At 42.9% G+C, this 11,312-nt stretch overlaps 1 long non-coding RNA gene across 1 annotated transcript; it reads left to right on the forward strand.

Moving 5' to 3' along the window:
* The first annotated feature begins 1,393 nt into the window (after positions 1–1,393).
* Positions 1,394–8,908, forward strand: LOC132655247 (uncharacterized). Its single transcript, XR_009592990.1, has 2 exons — positions 1,394–1,655; positions 8,402–8,908. It is a non-coding gene; the product is annotated as an uncharacterized LOC132655247 (long non-coding RNA).
* Positions 8,909–11,312: the final 2,404 nt, after the last annotated feature.

Genomic DNA, 11,312 nt, shown 5'->3' on the forward strand with positions numbered 1-11,312 from the left:
TGAAATTCACCATGTGTGTTTGGATTTGCAGCTCAGTAACAAATCCATCTGTGAGATGTTCAGAATTTATCCACTTGGCCTTAGTGACTGACATGTCAGGGATAGAAAGAAAACGTTCTTTGTGTGGAAAGCTGAGATCCGCACTGTCCCAGGACTGTAAATATAGCCGCTCACTTCCTGAAACTCCAGCTAGTCCCTGGTGACCTTTCCCAAAGTATTCTTTTTCTGGTTTCCATTAATAGTTCAGGCCCTAACTCACTGCTGTTGACAATGTACATTTACAGAGCCTTGAAAGCTGGGCCGCTGCAGCTCAGTATGACTTGGAATTGTTTGTTCAAGCCTTTGGCTTTAAAACTGAGACTTACCCTTGTGCCCAAGTTCACAGGGTCCCAGCAGCTAAGAGTCAAAGCCAGGCTCCCAATGTGCCATGGAGAATCATCAAAAGAATAGTCGCTCAGCTCCCTTCCTCCATCAACCAAACCAAAGGAATTCCCCCAGGAAGAGCGTGTTTCTAATCTTCTCCTCAAATACAAGAAGCAGCAACACAAAACATGACCCGGATGGTGTTTCCTAGCCTGGGGTGGCAGCTGCTAGAATGCAACCCTGCCACCTGTACTCAAGGGATCTTTTATTCCCAGCTGCTGGAGCCAGGCCACAAGGCTTGAAGGAATGCCTGGGAGGTTGCTTCCCGAGGACCAAGGACACAAAGAATTCGTGGTGTGGCTCTGAAGCAAGAGCTACTCCAGCGTGAAGAGCTGAAAAAAAAAAAAATTATTGGGCTAGCATTCCTATTCACACCAGAGAGAGAGAGGAGAGAGAGAGGGAATGTGCATGTACGCAGAAGTCAGCACACACGTGTTCATGAGGCTGCATGCATACACAAACGCTGGCCCTGTTCTCTTCTAAAGGTATTCTTTGAGATGACTTTTTTTTTAAACAATTGATGTTATTGTTTTTAACATCTAATCCAGAAGACTGTCAGAATGGCTCACTGGGCGCTGAGCCACCATACCTGTGGTTGGCCAAGTTCAGTGAGAAAATTTTAGAATTCGAGAAGGAGCCGGTGCTTTTTTTCTGTTAATGGTTAAGCTGCTGTCCTGATAAGAGATTTTCAAAGTTTGCAAACAGGAGACGGGACGCTCCAGCTGGGACTCTTTCCAAAGAGGACTCCTTATTTCACTCCGAGTTGAGCAATTTGGGTACTGCAGGCTGGGCTTTAACAGAAGTGTTCTTTCCATGAAGCATTCAGAATCGATCTCCAATTTATCCTCTCTCTCTAGAAGGAGAAGTCCCCCCATAATATCATCTGGCAGAGACCGCAGGGAGCTTTGAAAGGTTTCTGTTTCTCCCAAAGTTAGAGGCCCCACCACACACCTGGGAGGGCTTCGGCTGTGATCAGTGCTTGGGTACATGGTGCTCCTTCCAAACCAACCTTTCCAGGAAGAGCGACCTTGAGTTTGTGGTCCACGGCCCGCAGCTGAAACGTCACGTGTTCGGGTAAAATCCAGCTGGTGACATAGACTGAGTCTCAGCCGATGCCAGTAAAAGTTGTTCTTAGCGATTCCCTTTTCATCTATTACCACGTTGCCAGTGGATTCATGAACATTCGGGAGGAAGGAGGATCTTAAGACTCCATCACTTTCTTTTAATCCCATGTGAGTAACAAATGCAGGTACACGGAATGGGTTTTGAGTGTCTAGCCGGAGTTCTCAGTGGGATCACTCAAGTGGTTGGAAGTGTAGCTTAAAAGGGCCAGCCTAGTGAGGAGGTCTCTGAGCTGTGCCATCTAAATAAGACACAGAATATGTGACTTCCCTTCTAGCCCTGGAGAATATAAGCAAAGGAAGATATTTCATTACTTAGCTTGATAATGGTACCAAAATAACCAACCAAATAATAGCCATTTTCATTGAGGGAACCGAAAGAAGGTAAGATATGGCAGAAAATATTGAAATTTTATATACATATGCCCTGTTGTTGTTCAAATTCACTCAGTTCTAACTTATCTATTACTGAGAAAACAGAGTGACAGAAAGAGGAGGCTTGGTGGACCAAGTCCTGCTCTACTTCCGGCCTGGCCTGATCACGTTCCCATAGATGAGGTATGTGACCATGTTCCCATTAATTGACAAGATTGATTTTCTCCTGATGAAGAGCTATTAAATGTGATTCATTCCAATGAAACTCAAGGAGGGTCCACCTCCTGTTTGCAAACAGAGAAGAAGGGGAATTCACAACAATCTGGGACAGCAAATCACCAGGCATGAGGTCATCTGGACAAGGACTAAAGTCCAAACTCCAAATGTAAGGACTCTCAGGGCCCATGTTAATGGCTAACCTGGTGATTTCTTCATAACACACAGGCCTTACTCTCAAGTATTTGTAAAAATGGTTCTCATTGACACAGGAGACCTAAAAATAACTTGTGCAGAATTGGGGCCTCGAATACTTATATCACAGATCCTGCTTAGAATACCAGCAGGATGGAGATCTCAGAGAGCCCACAAGATGAATGGAAGTCTGTCCGGTAATCTTGGTAAACGGATAGGGCCTAGAAGGCATTCAAGTCTGAGGCTTCCATGTCTGCCACTCACTCAAGTCAGGGCCCATCCTGGACTAAGATCTGAAGGGTCTGAACCCCTTTACTGCTGGATTCTGAATTGATGGATGGATGATTCACAAGAAATAGTATAAAAATGAGCCTTGATGTAGGGAGGTTGTTTACATTCCTAGTTACAGGAATGCAGTCCTGAGAGATCATTTTATGCCTACTGGGGCAGCAGACAAATACTACCTTTTTATGACACATTCTGTTTGTGACACTGAGGATGAGTGATGCTCATGTGTATTACCTGTAGGAATTTAAACTGGAGAGATCTTGCCACAGTCAAATCTGTGCCTTGCAAAGTTGCATAGGAACTTCCTGTTCAGCCCAGGGACCCCATTTTAGAAGCCCAGTCCAGAAGATACCTCCAATGATAGAAAAGTACATGTCTGCAAGGTTGTTTGTGGAAGCCACTGCTTATAATTGCAAAATGTGGCAAACACTATACATGCCTACAAATAGAAGATGCCTAAGTTAGCTATGGCTCATCCGTGTATGATAGACTATGTAGCTAAAATGAAAAGCAGAGTGAAGAATGTCTATTAAGTGACAGGTACTGATTTTCCAGTATATACTGTTAATTGTATAAAAGCAAAATGCAAAGAATGTGTATAGTATGCTACCCTTTAGGTAAAAAAAAAAAAAAAAAAAAACAGAGGCTGTTAAAGGTGTGTGCATATGTAGGTTCACGGTATGGGTGATATACAAGGAATAAACTTCCTAATTAGTTGCAGGATGTGTAAGAAAACAGAATGAGGAGAATGGGAAGTGAGAACAGAGAACTAAGGACAAGGTACAGGCAGCAGTTCTCTGAATATATTGTACTACACTCGTCTGTTTGTTCAACTAGATGAATGTCTCACGGAATTGCCTTTCTTCTGGATTCCTTTCTCTTGCTGTGATAAAACACTCTGACCAAAAGCAACTTAGAGGATGTAAAGCGAATAAATAAATTAAAAAAAAAAAAAAGGCAGCTTAGTGGAGGAAAGAGTTTGTTTCATCCCATACTCCCAGGTCATATCCATCACTTAGGGAAGTCAGGGCTGGAACACAAGACAGGAACCTGAAAGCAGGACTGTTTGCTATTCTGTGAAGCATTGTCTCACTCACAACCAGCACAAATATGGAGGATGCGGCTGGCTAGCTGAATCATTCAGGCTCATGCTTAGCCAGATTTCTCATGTGGTGTAGCCTGTCCAGAGAACGGTAACACCTACGGTGGGCTGGTCCCTCCTACACCAGTTAATAATCAAGATACTCTCTCACTGATATACCCACGGAGAAACCTGAGAAAGACGAAATCACTCAATTGAGACTCTTTTTTTTTCTTCCAGGTGATTCTAGGCTCAAGTAGACCATTAATGCTAATGAGGACACTCCTTCTTCCTACTAGTTATTTAAATTTAAACACTGAGCAGGGAGAATTCCAAATAGAACAAAATGGGAAGGACTAGCAAATGATGTACAGATATACTAAATATACTATATTTAGTATACTATACTATATAGTATATAAATGATATACTAAAAACCTCTGCAAAACAATCTATGTACAAACACTATAATAGCTCACAAATATTGGTAAATCTATGTCTTGGGGTTCCGAAACTGATTTCTTGTGTGTCAACTAGAATTTAAAAGATAAGAAAAACAGTGTGAATGATGAAAGCCACATTTCTCAAGCACAAGAAAAATTACAAATAAAAAAAGAGGAAACAAGGATAGATAGATAGATAGATAGATAGATAGATAGATAGATAGATAGATATGGAGATAGATATATGAATATGGAGATAGATGGATGGATGGATAGATAGATAGATAGATAGATGGATGGATAGATAGATAGGAGATGGATGGATAGATAGATGGATAGATAGATAGATAGATAGGAGATGGATGGATAGACAGATGGATGGATGGATAGATAGATAGATAGATAGATATGGAGATAGATAAATGGATGGATGGATGGATGGATGGATGGATGGATGGATGGATAGATAGATGGATAGATAGATAGATATGAAGTTGGATAAATGGATGGCTGGATAGATAAATAGGTAGGTAGGTAGATAAGAGGTTTCGGCATCGCTCAGGATTCTTGTTTCGTGTGTATAGGTGAGATAACGGTCAGCCAACAGCAAGTGGCTTCTGCAATGTGTTTACCAGGTCAAAGGTTTTGTAAAACTACAAAAGTAACAGCTTTTAATCACACTTGGCTGGGGTCACCACTCTGTGCTGCCCTCCAGCACACGTAGCATTCTGTCACATGTCATAGAAAAGGCTGTTGGGTTTTAAGCTGCAGTTCAGTAGAAGTTGGCTGGGTTTATTGGGGTGCATATGTAGATTTTATATCCCTTTCTGTGTATTATTAAAATGTCTCTCACTTAGCCAGAGAGGGAATCTTTGAGATATACTCCAGCTGTCCCAGTAAGCATCCTAATTTTGTATTCTTTCTTAAGGAACACCCCAACAATGACCAGTTATATAAGAATTAGATGCCTAAAAATTTGAATCTAATACCAGACTGCTACTAATGTTTGAGGGGAGAGCTACTTAGAAAAGTGAAAGAAAGAAACCATATGGGGAAAAAATACCCACTTAATGAATGTAAACAAAAGACAAAGATGTAATGTGTAGATTAAAATCCACCAAACTTTAGATGCTAAAGCCATCAATTGTATAGACATATTTATGATAATTGCAGTCAGTTATAATGACCTTGAGTTTTGGAGAAATACTTAAGCTATTGGCTGTATGCCATCAAAAATGCACAGAAGTATATAGTTCACTTTTAGAGCTGTTTAAGTGTATAGAATAAAAATATTGTCTTTATACATCTAAATAAATCTTCAATGACCCAGGAAGCATGCCTAATAACAATTATACAAGGGCTTAGGTAGCCTGGGTTTGACTCAGACCTGTATCAGTGAAGCTTGAAGAGTGCATTATATTCTTAATCTAAGAATCTGGGCAATATGTTGGATCATTTTGTTGAATCAGATTTTCCTTGACCTCAAACTGGCACTGTTCTGGATGATTTTCTCAGGCAAAAGTTAGCAGCAAAACAGCCCATCCTTAGAAAGTGCTGAGGAACTAAGATGTCTCACGAAACATGCATTACTGAGTCAGAATAGTGTTGAGAGTGTGCAATTGGTCAACTGAGAGAGCCAGAGAGCCAGAAAGAGAGCGAGACAGAGGTAACAAGCATTGCGTACTTACAGTTTAAGCACCATCAGTGCATGTTAAATGGGCACCTGATTCAACCATCACAGTAACTTCTTCGTCCTGTTCTTCACACGATGAGACTGGCTGGGGTCCATAAAAGGTTAAGTAACTCATCTGTGCTCGGATAGCTTCTCACCCTCGCCCCATTAACAATTTTAGCTTCAGGTCCTTGCTGTGGAAGACGTTGACATATTACAGATGGGCCTCTACTTTTCAGCCTCTACTCACTTGATAACTTGATGCCAGTTGTGGCACCCCGTTACTAGATGTAGCAGCCAAAACTACTTTAGATATTGTCAGTGATCCTGGTGGGGATGCAACGGGACCCTCCTTGATTGAGGACCTTGCTGACCAGCAGGCAGGGATTCCATACTCCTTTGCCCATGGCTTCCTCTCTCTTGCGCCTCTTGCAGCCATGTTGGTGTTCATAGAAGCCTGCTGGCCTTGCTTGGAACTCCCAAAGGAAAAGCCAGACTCAGGGAGACTGCTCACTGTTCCTACATCCTGACACTTCTCTGTATCTTATCAAGACTCCACAACCATCCGCCTAACCCAAAGTGTCTCCCTCGTCAGGTCCCAGTTTCCCTGGGCTTGACCCCAGTAGACCGGGGTTTGCGGTTGGGGCTGTGCTCTAGTTCTGTGAAAGATGATGGATTCTTTGCTTTTGGGTCTTTCAGTCTTCTTAACTAGTATTTGGCTTTACAAGAGGGACTTGAATGGTAATAACCCTGTCCTTTGAGCTTCGCCACCTAGACACCCTGAGCCATTTTTACCTCCATGGCAGAGGCAGTGCTGAGAATGTCTCGGTATAAGCTGATATGCCTAGAGCTTTGCTGTGCCCCGTCTCTCCTCCTGCACCGGGCTGTGATGAAAGAAAGCTAAAGCCACTGCACAGCCCTCTGCTCAGGACCCCGGCATTTCAGAAAAGCACACTAAACATCTTGTGGGAATAATGTAAGATAATGATGTAAACTTATCTTGAAAACGGCCATAAATACCATGGCATTAAATGTGCCTGATAATTATATCCTACTTACTGGCATAATTAAGCTCCTCTATCTCTATCTACTCTCTTCTCTTTGAACACCTTTTCCCAACATCCTCTCATCAGATGTCCCGTGGGGTGGAAGTGGGGAGGGGTGCCTCTTTCTTGGAGTCTGTTTGCACATGCATTGTCCTGAAAAGTGTATTAAATGCTTCTCACATATTTAAATATCTTAAAAAGCATTTGTGGATGGTGGTGACTTTAACTTTTTTATTGATTTCAGTGGATTCTTTTAAGTGGGAATAGGAGTGGACCTGAACTGGCTATCTCTTTCTTTCTCCCTTCCCTCTTCTCTGCTCTCTTGCCTTTTCTGTCCCTCCTTAATTCTCTCTTCTTCTCCTTTCTCTCTTTTCTCCTCCAACTCTCTCATTCTCTCTCTCACACACACAGACAGACATACACACTCAAACTGTGATCTTTTTTTTTTTCAAAGTCCTTTCAAGGGTTTTTAAATCTGTATCTTGAGAAATAATAATTTCAGTAATTTCCCAGCACAGTGCTAATTATATGAGCCCTGGAGAGGAGCAGCTAATCTTGAGACTAAATGGCCTCCTGAGCTTTCCTTTCTCAGATTTCACTCTGGAAACTCCTAAATTCTCTACCTTTGTTTGCCTTAAGTTTTACTGTCTTATAATTGTTAGATCATTATCTGTCACAGTCCTCCACTCTCTCCCCCCAGCAAATAGTATAAGCTCCTTGGGGCAGGAGCTATGCCTTTTAGGTTTATACCATTCTAGGGATTGCTTGACAAATATTTGTTGACACATTTGACGTATTGACTCTCCAGGGTCACCTCACCACCATAGTTAATAGTTCAACACCACTGGTCACTTTTTTTTTTCTCTTCAGGGCAATATTCAGGGCAAATACATGCCAGAACTTTTTAAGGTAACCATTTTGGTATAACAGACAATGACATTTTGTCGTTGTTGTTTAACCTTAGAAAAAAAACCTCAAGAAAATCAACAAGGTAATGCATCTTTTGTGAAGCTCTGGAGAAGTGGGTGGTGACCTCTTTGGGGGTGACACATCAAATATCCTGTAATGTAACTATCAGATACTCACAATTTATAACAGTAGCAAAATTACAGTTATAGAGAAGCAACAAATTAGTGGGGGCCACCACAACATGAACAGCTGTATTAGGGTCACAGCATTAGGAAGGCTGAGAACCACTGATCTGGTGTGTAAAACAGGTAATCCACCTGCCTCTGCCTATGTGCTCTGATATTTTCTGAGCTGATTTCTGCTGGAGAGGAAGCCTGAAGAGTTCCCCACCGTCCCCAATGGGATTGAGACTGGCGAAGGCTAGGAATAGGACTAGGGCAGAGAATTCAGTCCAATGCCCACTGTCGCCCATTGGCTTAGTCCCTTCCTGATTATACCCCATTGGTCTGGGATACGATCTGTTCTAAGAAATGAAGGTGTGTTCTCTGCCATTTAACCAAGCTTCCAGATCTGATTACCAAGACACTCCAAGGTTAAGCAAAGGCTCCTCACTGCATCTTGTTTCTTTGTAGGCAAGAATACTGAGGAAGACAGAACATCTAACAAGGAGAATTTGAAAAGCCCAAGACAGACAGATTTCCTTCTTACTTCTGCCTACCCCACCCAGATCTTTATATTTACATACTCTGAGTGTTGAGATGGATGTAACTTAGCTGTGATCACCAAAAGAGAAGGTGGCACACAATTCAACCCTTACACTCTCCCTCGGCATACAGCAAGCTTGGTGGCTGCCAAATACGGATGGATACAAAACCTTTTGCTTCAGAAAACCAAGGCTCACCTTGCCCAGCTGGTACTGGACATGATGTTTTCTGGGTGTGGGCAGGAAGACATTCTGAGTTCTCGGGCCAGAAGGGTGTCTACATGTGTGGATTTGGTCCCTTGTCTTGAAAACCTTACTTTACTGCTGATTCCGTCTCCATCTTCCAGCAAAAACATACAAAAGATTTTCCTCCAGATCATGCAAAACAACCTCCCCTTTAAAAAATAAACACTGAAGCATTTCCTCCGTGGTCTCAGTGGATGCCAGAACCAAGGTTCTCTTCCACTAACAGGGAGATTGGGCAAAGGTGATGGCTTTGTGTAGGGGAAATCTGACACATATATTTGGGGTGGGTGGAGAGAAATGAGTTATTCTCCTTTGGGTTGTGACTTTTTCTAACAGAATAATTTTTTTTTTTTTCCTGCTCAGCCTTGGCCCTGTTGGCAAGAAACCTCATGATAAGTTTGTTGCTCTGAAAACCTGAGATTATTTCCTGAGATTCTCTTCCTGCAGCTGGAAAGCAAAGATGAGCACTAGCTCATGGACACATCAAGAGCTGTTTATCCAGGGGAGACACAATAGGAAATCAAGCTTCTGCTTCCGCTCAGTTTGTCCTTTCCTGCTTTCCCTGAGATATCTGAGGCGATACGGTTGTCAGCACTGTGGCTGGTCAGTTGTCTAGCTCATTGCCAAGTCACAGTTAAGGGGATGATGAATAGTGGGAAAGGAGATGGAATTTGCCATCCTGAACCTATCTTTGTTCGGTAGCACAAATGCCCTATCTGCCTCACGTGGTGATGGCACAGCGGGGGAACTGGCAGCCTGGTGGCCTTGGCAAGATGTTGCTGAGCCCTGCCGCTCAGTGCTCTAATTTGGCTCCCTCACTTCTTACGGCACACGCCCTTTGAGCAGCTGCCAGGATGCGGAGCCATCTTCATTCCTGAAAGCTCCTGGTTGTGCAGTGTTGCTTTCTGTAAAGCTCATATCCCAGCCCATCCCCATCTGGCCAAAGATGCAGGAGCTCCATAGAGATGGCTGATCCTCTTCAGTGGTTGCCATCCTTCCAGATGAACCATGCTCAAAAGCCTGTTCAGAGGTAACGTGATGCTCACTGAAATGCCTCGGGTCACTGCGATCATCTGTTCATGAATAATAGCATCATTTGTTAATAATAGTTTTAGTGGACCAGAAAGAAACCAAAAGTGTCCATCCATCTGCTGACCACTCAGTGAATCTGTGCACAGGTTTGCTCCTGCTGAGGAAAGCTGGACATCTGAGGAACGCTGAGAGCTGCCCAAAAAGTTCCCATCCCAGTTCCCCTCCCAATCGACATCCTTTGCTCTGTCCTGGATTGCGCTGGCACCACCAGCCGCCTGGAGAGTCACACGCTTCTTTCCAGGCCTGAAGACCATTTTCTTACCTCCTCCATGTTGTCATCCAAGCCAATGGTTAGGGCTGGGTTGTGAGGTCCAGGTCCTTTTGTTGACACCTCAGAACTGAGTTCCCCATGGCCAGTTAATCTCCATAAGGGGGGCAAAAGAATTTCTCTTTTTTGCTATTAATAACCTTTTACAGGTAGGTGTGGTGGTTTGAATGAGACTGGCCCCCATGGGCTCAGGTATTCGAATGCTTGGTATCAGGGAATGGTGTTATTAATGGAGACTGGAAGGTTCGGCCTCGTTGGAGTGGGTGTGGCTTTATTGGGGGAAGTGTGTCCTGGGAGTGGGCTTTGAGGTTTCAGAGGAAGCCCTTGTCAGGCCCAGTTTCTCTCAATCTCTCTCTCTCTCCCTCCATCCCTCCACCTAAGGATCAGGCTGTAGCTCTTAGCTACTTTTCCAGAACCATTCTTACCTGCTACCATGCTTCCTGCCATCACGCTCTCCACTATGATGATAATAGCCTGAAACTGTGGCAGGGGCAGGGTGCCCCATTAGATACTTTCCTTTATGGGAATTGCCTTGGTCATGGTATCTTTTCACAGTCCAATTTTAGAGCTACATAGAGCTTGAAAGATCAATTAGGTATTTATTGTTTTGTTTTGTTTTGTTTTCAAGAAACCAAGATAAAATGATATAACTCTAGAATGTTTTAAAACACACATTAGTATCTTTATTAGAGACACATTACCGTATCATATATATTTAAAAAAATGAGAGAAAAATCATGTTTTCCCACTCTATAAATATTGTGAGCTGATAGAGAAGTCCATATCTAGCAAATGTGATGCTCTTCTTTAGCTATAATTAACTACATATATATTTAAGTCCTTCTGATGATATCAGCTAATAATCCTTGCACACCAGGAATCTCGTGTATATTACTTCATTTGATCCTTGCAGTAGCCCAACCGTTGTAGACGTCAGGCACGGGTCTGACACTGGCGTGAATTGTAGAGAGCAGCCAGCATTGCTAGGAAGTTTATGTTTTCTAGGAAAATCGTGTTGTGCATATCAGCTGAACTGTAGATGGGGTGACAGGAGAGGAGGGGAACGAAAGAATGACTAAGGTTGTTTTCTGTGTGTTCGTGGCCCTTGGTTCCATATTGGGGGAAAAAAATAACTTTATGAGAGACGGTAAAATGTGCTCAAAGATGATGCTAAAAATGGTAGCTCAGAGAGAAAATCAGGGAGTAACACAAGGCAGTGTTACTCTAGCTGCAG

This window comes from Meriones unguiculatus, chromosome 7, assembly GCF_030254825.1.
Source record: "Meriones unguiculatus strain TT.TT164.6M chromosome 7, Bangor_MerUng_6.1, whole genome shotgun sequence".
NCBI classification, from domain to species: domain Eukaryota; kingdom Metazoa; phylum Chordata; class Mammalia; order Rodentia; family Muridae; genus Meriones; species Meriones unguiculatus.